Source organism: Macrobrachium nipponense, chromosome 8 (genome assembly GCF_015104395.2).
Source record: "Macrobrachium nipponense isolate FS-2020 chromosome 8, ASM1510439v2, whole genome shotgun sequence".
In the NCBI taxonomy this organism is placed as follows: Eukaryota; Metazoa; Arthropoda; class Malacostraca; order Decapoda; family Palaemonidae; genus Macrobrachium; species Macrobrachium nipponense.
This window is the reverse complement of record NC_087203.1, coordinates 31,449,688-31,458,110: the sequence shown is the minus strand read 5'-3', so window position 1 is coordinate 31,458,110 and position 8,423 is coordinate 31,449,688. Positions and strand designations below refer to the sequence as shown.

General features: G+C 37.0%; 1 long non-coding RNA gene across 1 annotated transcript in view; it reads right to left on the bottom strand.

Moving 5' to 3' along the window:
- Positions 1–8,423, bottom strand: part of LOC135223228 (uncharacterized) — a 64,851-nt gene that overhangs the window by 43,298 nt on the left and 13,130 nt on the right. The window contains exon 2 of the long non-coding RNA XR_010316434.1: positions 1,899–2,011. This is a non-coding gene — a long non-coding RNA (uncharacterized LOC135223228). The remainder of the gene's footprint in view (positions 1–1,898; positions 2,012–8,423) is intronic.

Here is an 8,423-nt window from a genome sequence, read left to right as displayed (position 1 = left end):
GTAGCTTCCTTACGCAATATAGATTCAAGTTAACTAAATCATTTCACTGGGGCCCGGATGGGCAGCAACAGACGTATAGAATTTTACATACTACTTCTTCATCAAGGCCGCCAGAGTTAAAGTTTGTCAGATCAACAGGCAATCATCCTCGAGCAGCGTGATTACACTTAGTTTAATCCATGGTCCAGAAGCCAAAGGTCCACTTTGTTTTTCTGACAAATTACGGACAGTCAAAATGAAATGCTTCATTACTCTACCCTAAGAAACTGTGATTCCTTAGTTAGTGATTTTTCCAGCCAGCGGGAGGCCGTTTGCTTGAAGGCTTAGGCCTACGATGACGCCACCACACCCTGGATCGTCACGTCTTAATGAGTTGAAGTCTGGTCTGGACCACCATGTTGCTCTGGCTTCCAGAGTACGATCAAGATGATTGATTATGATTTCTTATGTCATTTACACGCACTTTTCCTTAGCAGGTGTGATCCCCCAAAAGAAAATATATAGATATATATATAATATATATATATATATATATATATATATATATAGGGATATATGTATACATATCTTATATATATATATACATATATATATATATATAATATATATAGATATATATATATATATATATATATATATATATATAATCGCTATAAGTCACTGTTATGCTCATTCTTTAACTGCTGGATCAAAGATACTCTATTTGCAGAGAAAACTCATAATACACACACACACAGATATATATATATATATATATATATATATATATATATATATATATATATATATATAATCATATATGTGTGTATATTGTGGTTGCGCCTGTATACATCTATATGTATATAAACAGCTGTATATGTGTTCTTCAGTGTTATTACATTATGTGAATTTTTTTTATTCCTGAAACAAAACTCCTGAATCTAGTAGCCATCCCGAAGCTTTTTCGATACATTACTTAGAAAGGTCTTCCACGGCAGCGCTGAAAGTTATGCAACTTTCACATTTACGGAGACCTGCTAGAAATTGCTCTATGATGGAACCATTCTCCATTTAGCTTATTGATTTATTGCTTTCAAATGTTATGTAAAAAACTGAAAAAAGAATCATTCCACTTCAGGGGGAGAATTGACGACTGACACACACAAATATATATATATATATATATATATATATATATATATATATATATATATATATATATATAGTGACGCGAATAGATGATTAAAAGACAGCCTTTGCAATCTAAGACATTATAATTTCGGTCATTACAATCGATTTATCCAATAATCAAAACTACATTAAACGTGACTTTCCGTTAGAGCTAGCACATCTAAATACCTGGACTGGAAAGCAAATTCCAGTAATTAGAATCTGCCTATGGTCAGCAAATTGAAGGAAAAGTGAAAGAGTGGTGAGCCTTGCAACCTCATCCTTCTAAACAAATTAAAGGCACACTTACGAAAGGAACAGGCTACCATCAGATATTAAAAGCTGAAGATGAATGCAGGAACAACAGTTGGCCTAAAGAAGTTAATATTTCTATGAAAATTCATGTGAATTCAGTACCACTCTATTAAATTATCTGGTAATATGGTTTTGAAAACGTTTGCGAGAAAATATATGAACAGTAAACGTTTCTAAAGCAAAAAGGCTGCCGATAAAACACAGATATAAAGAAAAAACATATGAGGAAAGACTTTTTTTTCTAAGGATTACACTAAAGTAGTGACAAAATGACCATTACCATTTACGCAAGTTATTTGTGAGAAATTTAACGCCAGTTAAAAAAAATAACGCTAGGCAAGTTTATGGAAGATAGCTTGTAACAAGGTAAGCGAGTTGAGAACACACCAACGGACAGATAGCCAGTCAAGTGGAGGGGATTATATAGGGCCTACCTATCCCCTGGTTAGTGGACTTCTGAAATGGCGGCTTTACTTTCCTCCACCGACGTTTCGTGGCCACCCACTTGCAGCAGAACGACCAGGTAGGTGGCGATGAAGCTACACATCTGTCGGAGGAGAATGTATTATATTAAAACCATAGTACGTACGTACACCTATATAACCTGGACGTTGAGGGAATAAATGTGCGTAAATACCGAGAACTCTGAGAGATGATGAATGCTTTCATAAAGAGACAAAAGACCACGAATTTGTGACGGACACTGCCGGGTGATATTAAACCAGAAAAATTATTTACAAAAGGAAGAATGAAAATGTTAAACATTTCTTTTTCAAATTAGCACTGATGGTGGCCATTGTCTCTTAACTTGCGCATTGAAACACTGCAAGTGAAGAGTCGTGAAGGAAAAAACAAGAAATATATATATAGATTTTGTAGGATATAAATAATGGTAAGGAAGGACAAGCGCTGGGACTTATGAAGTCATTCAGTGCTGACAGGGAAATTGAAAAGGGAAAGGTTTGAAAAATGCAACAGGAGGAAAGCCTCGCAGTCGCACGACGAAATTGTTAGGGGGTGGATAGCAAGACAGAAGAAAGAGAATATGAATGGAGCTACAGTAAAAGGAATTAAAGGGGTTGAAGCTGGGGACCGAATGGACGCTACAAAGAACTTTAAGTAGTGCCTACAGCGTACACCCTGAGGTGCACTACCACTCCCTCCGCCCCCCAAGGGGAAATGTAAATGATGACTGTAATAATTTAAGAGGAAGGATTATTACTGAAATCCCTGGATATGTTAGTCTGTATGATCGAAAATCGGATTGAAGTTCGAGAAAATCTTGACACAAAACAGAGGAATGATGAATTCTACAGTATCGGACTTTCTGACAAGCACTTTTGTTAGTTTCTGAAGCACCACTGTAACCAAATGCAGCTAATATCAGACTCTACAGGTCTGAAGCAACTTTCAATTCCTAATTTTTGCTCCTTTTGGTTAGTTTTGGGGTCATCATAATGTTCTGTAACTTATATAGGAAAAACTTGATTTATAAGACGAGGTTACGAGTTACACCCCGCTACGGGGGTGTAACTCGTTTTGTCCATCATCAACATTCTGTTGAGACGCCAGGGTGCCACAAGTAGTCTCAGATTTTTTTTTTCTTTTTTTTTGTTTTTTTTTTCTTTTTTTTTTTACCTTTCCCTTTACAATAAAATATGGAAACATCCTCCCGGCAGTGTTTTGAATGTTGATAATCTCAAGTTTTCATAAGGCCTCAATAATATTTTAAAAGATTTGTAATGCTACTTTACAAAGGCAGCAGGAATACTTCAAAGCAACGCCCCATCGCCTTAACTTTTTTTTCAGTTATCCATCCATATATCTACGGTATATTTATTGGTTATTTCCATTTACTTGTTGTCTTTTTTTATACCCACTTGAAATTATTTTCCGCGCAGTCGTGAATACTATGAAAAAAAAGCACAGTAAAGAGCAGTAAATAGCAAACAAATAGCAAAACCAAATTAAATATAATGTAGAAAACAGCCGAGTCTTTAGTAACACTGCAGTCAAATTTAGAACGTTAAATTCCAATGATTTTCATGACAAACAATGCAATCAACGCGGGTTTGTAGTAATATAGCGTGTAACAGCGGGATAGTTTTCTCAAGGTATATGATTATAACAAACACCTGTATCAAAAGAAAAAAAACTGTCAACGTGCAATAGCCAATGGGATGGTCAACCCAAGGAGGCCCTTACCTATCCCTAGCCCTTCCTATCCCTGTCCCTCACCCACCACACACACAAATAGGGAGGAGGAGGAGGAAGAGGAGGAGGAGGAGGAGGAGGAGGTGGAGGTGGAGGAGGAGTGTGGATTAAAATACCAAAAGCTTGATAAAAACCTACCTCTCAAAAGATTAAATGTAATTATGAGTCAGAGAATACGTAAATGGGAGTAAAACTATATAAAAAAAAGTACAAAAAGGAATAAATAAATGAAAACCCACAAGGAAGTTGGTTGAAACTCAAGGATGACGAATAATGAATCGTCCAACGGCGTCTGGCTTTCCTTGTGGTCACCAGTCCAGATACTATCCAGACCTGACGTTGTTGAATTTTACTATTCGAACGAACAGTGGTATATATAGTAATCACGTTACCAATCAACATATAGTTCCACACTGGACGGGTGGTTTTCGAGCTCGGCTGCAAATCCGGTGGTCCGAAGTTCGATTCCCAGCTCTACCAAAACGGAATCAGAAGAATTTATTTCTGGTGATAAAAATTCACTTCTCGGATCCCACAATAAATTGTAGTTCCCGTTGCTAGGTAACCAATTGGTTCCTAGCCACGTAAAAATATCTAATCCTTCGGGCCAGCCCTGGAGAGCTGAGTGGTCTGGTTAAACTAAAATACACTGAACTTCTTTAACTTCAATCAGCTTCCACCCAGCCACCCTTTCTTCTTCTGACTCCTACTCCTCCTCCTATTTCTCCTCCACCTCTTCCTTCTCCTCCTCCTCCTCCTCCTCCTCCTATTTCCCCTCCACCTCTTCCTATTTCCAAAAAAGCCTCATCCTCTTTCGATTTTGCCTTTCTCGGTAATTTTGGAAGTCTGTTTTTCCTTTAAGAATTCTTCGAACATCTGCTTTAATTTTGATCCATATGCCCATGCCCTCGCTCTCAGATCATACGTAGTTGCATCCTGTCTCACGTCTGTTTTTGCTCAATGCCCACCGTCATCCCTCCCCCCCCCCCCGCGATTTTTTTTTTTTTTTTTTTGTACTCATGCCCAATTTGGGAGCTTTCTCTCTGCCGCTGCAATGTTCGTCAATTCCCCCCTGAAAGGCGTGTGTTCTCCGATCCAACCCCAATTCCCAGTCTCTTATTCCTGCCATTCCTAAAGTAATGTTACCCTTGGCCCCACAGGTGAAAAACCAACTAGAAGCTGATATATATATATTAAAAAGAGGTCTTGGCACAGCGAATTGAAATGTCAAGATTTGGTTTGGTAAAGCGACATACTAAGCTTTTATTTAATAAATAAATAAATCATAATTTCAAGCTTGGTTTAATTACCTGACATATTAAACCGAAATATAAGCTTGGGTTCAGTAAACAACTATCAAGACCGGTTTTAATTAGCAGAAGTATCAAGCTGAAGTTCTGTAAAGTGATATTTCAAGCTTGGGTTAAGTGTACCAATATATCCTGTCCGGGTTTAGTAAAACGAAATACCAAACTGAAACCGTTAGGTTTAAGTAGAGATATCAACCTAGGGTTCAGTCAACTCAAGCTAAGATTCAGTCAACCGGAATTAAGCTTGGGATTAGTAAAGCGAAACATGCTGAGGCTCAGTAAACTGAAATTACAAGCCTGGGTTCAGTAAACTTGTATCTACATTTACACTTGAAGTTAATAAACCGAAATGTCGAACTTTGTTCTGCAAACAAATATCATGACTGGGATGAACGATTGGGTTTATAAAATCTAACTATTGCGATGAGGTTTAGTAAGTCAAGCTTTTAAGTTTGGAACATAAAAAAAATAAAGTTTGCATTTTTCAAAGGGAAACAACAATAGTAGGTCAATTAAATCTAAATCATGAGCTGAGTTTTATTAAACCGGATTGCCAACTGTGGACTCAACGTAACCAAAATAATAAGTAAAAAGACTGGTTTCATCAAAATACAAACCATGAATTTCTTCAAGAGAAATATCAAGCATGGTTTTATTGCAACCAAACCGCCAAAATTTATGTTTTAATGCTACACAGGCCATCTCTCTCTCTCTCTCTCTCTCTCTCTCTCTCTCTCTCTCTCTCTCTCTCTCTCTCTCTCTTAGCATTGCCTTGGTTTTAAAAAGTAAAACTTCAAGCTTTAGTTCAATGAATTTACGCATTAGGCTGTTTTAAATACCCAACATAGAAAACCTTAGTTTATAAATAAACAAAAGCTAAATAACAAACGTGAATTCCACAAAGTTAAATGCATTTTGGTAACCTACGATATTTCAAAAATAAAAAGAAAAAAAATAAAAGCTCAACACTTCAATTCCATACAGTAAAGTATTAAACATGAATTTATTAAATTGAAATAGCAAAACCAACTTTTCATAACTCTAATAATAATAATAATAAGAATAACTAATAATAATAATAATAATAATAATAATAATAATAACTAATAATAATAATAATAATAATATGGAAAAACTATACATTACTCATAACACTGAATAAAATAAAAACTACTGAGGACAAAGGGCTGCAATTTGGTACGTTTGATGACTGGAGGGTGGATGATCAACATGCAAATTTGCAGCCCTCTAGCCTCAATAGTTTCTAAGATCTGAGGGCGGAGAGAAAAAAATGCGGATGGACAGACAAATACCCATCTCAATAGTATTCTTTTACAGAAAACTACAACCTCTGGCATGAGAAAAAAGAGTATAAGGAATGATATACAATGAAGATAGAAATATATATATATATATATATATATATATATATATATATATATAATATATACATATATATATATAGATTACTCTAATACAGTAGTACAATATGAAGATAGAAGGCCCATAAACACTACTTATACGTTGCAACAATGCAATTCAGGCGCTTCACTGGTAAAATATTTTACCAATGAAAAGAGGCACAGACGAAAGCGTCTGAAATCTATTGTTGGAACGTGAAATGGTGCTTTATGGGACTTTTATCATATATATATATATATATATATATATATATATATATATATATATATATATATATATATATATATATACGTATATGTATATGGCCATACATGTATACATATATGTACGTGTGTGAGAGAGAGAGAGAGAGAGAGAGAGAGAGAGAGAGAGAGCGGTAGGCAAGAATTTTACGCTTCTCTCATTAAAAAAACCTTACCAACAAAATTTTTTTCAACTCTCAATTTTGTATAATTTATTTTGTTTCATAATCATCTGTTAAAATTTCCAGCTCTCTTTTAGTTACTTTCTCGAGGAAGACATTATTTACTGGTTCATTTTTAAAGTCGTCTCCATTTACATGGCTTCTGAAGCCGTCGCAGTCTTCAGGAGCCTTCAGTCACTCCAAGCCCTTCCGAAGGCTCCGTGTGGAATCTCCCGAAGCAAGAAAATTGGCCTCGGAGCCAAAATGAAGATCTGGGGAATTCCTGGAGCTCTAGTGGCATTTTCCAATTCGAAATATTTGATCAGGTGAAAAGAAAAGGTAACCATGTTTGCCCTTGGTAAATTTAACTTTGTTGTGAAAATCCTATTGGCTCTGATCCCAACCGGATCAGTGGTACCTTTCATAAATGGAAATTGGATCCGAAACCTCGGATTATTTATTAGTAAACAAGCAGTAGCTCTTGTTCTGGGAGCACTTTTTGGCCGAGCACATCAGTGCATTGAAGACCAGAAGGCTCTCCAGATTGGTCAAGATGCTACTGCGCAGAAAAACGACGACGACCTTTACTACGCAACGGAAATGATCTCGCTTTGAAAGAAGATTGGAAGGATGCAACGTCGGAGAACTTTTTCTTCCAAGATGAACTCGAAGATATGAATTTCAACGAGGCTGCTCTGATGAGAACGAATCAAGATTTACTTGACGAGTTCATGGATGAAAAGCATAACGCTGAAGAGGAAAATAAACTCCTAAAGAAGAAAATAGAAGAGTTGGAAGACGCATTTTTCCAGAAGGCCAAGGATGTTGAAAATATAAACGAACAACTAGCACGGAAGGAGAAAGAATGTGAGAACCATCGAGAAAAACTGGAAGAACTCCAGAAGCAAGCTGTGGACAATGACTTCTACTGTGGGTACCTTGAAGAGAAGGTCAAGGCCCATGAGGCTGAAAGAAAGAGGCTGTTCCAGGCGACGGCACAATCGAGGAGAGATTGCAAGCCTCACAGAGAGAAGTATCATCTGTTCTCGCACGAAAGGATCTAGGCCATCAGAAGAAAGTACATATCCAGGAAACCACAGTTCAGTCGCTTCCACAGGAGAATGAAAAAATTCACGAGGAATTAGAGGAACGAGAACCACCAGTTACCGTGGTATACAATTCTATGGCAAATCAAAAGAATAAGAATGATGCTCTGATTGGAGAAAACAAGGTCAAAGGAAACATGTTCTATAAGCTAGGACGACTGGAAGAAGCAAGTGAATGTTTCCTCAGAGTCTTGGATATGGACGACGATCAAGTGGACTGCAGGCGAAGACTGGGATTATGTCTCTTGTTGCTTGGCAGACACAGCCAAGCTATGACGCAGCTTGAGAAATTAGATGATCAAGATGATTTGGTTGCAGCCGCCAGAACCTTGCAAAGAATGCAGCGTCATGGCTGCCCATACTACATCCTAGGTATTGCAGAGGATGCTAATTTGAAGGAAATAAAGTGGGCCTACAGGAAGCGGACACTCAAGTTTAACCCTGATAACTGCCAAGGGTCTAAAGACGAGCGACAACGCAGAATGGATATCATGCACAAGGTCA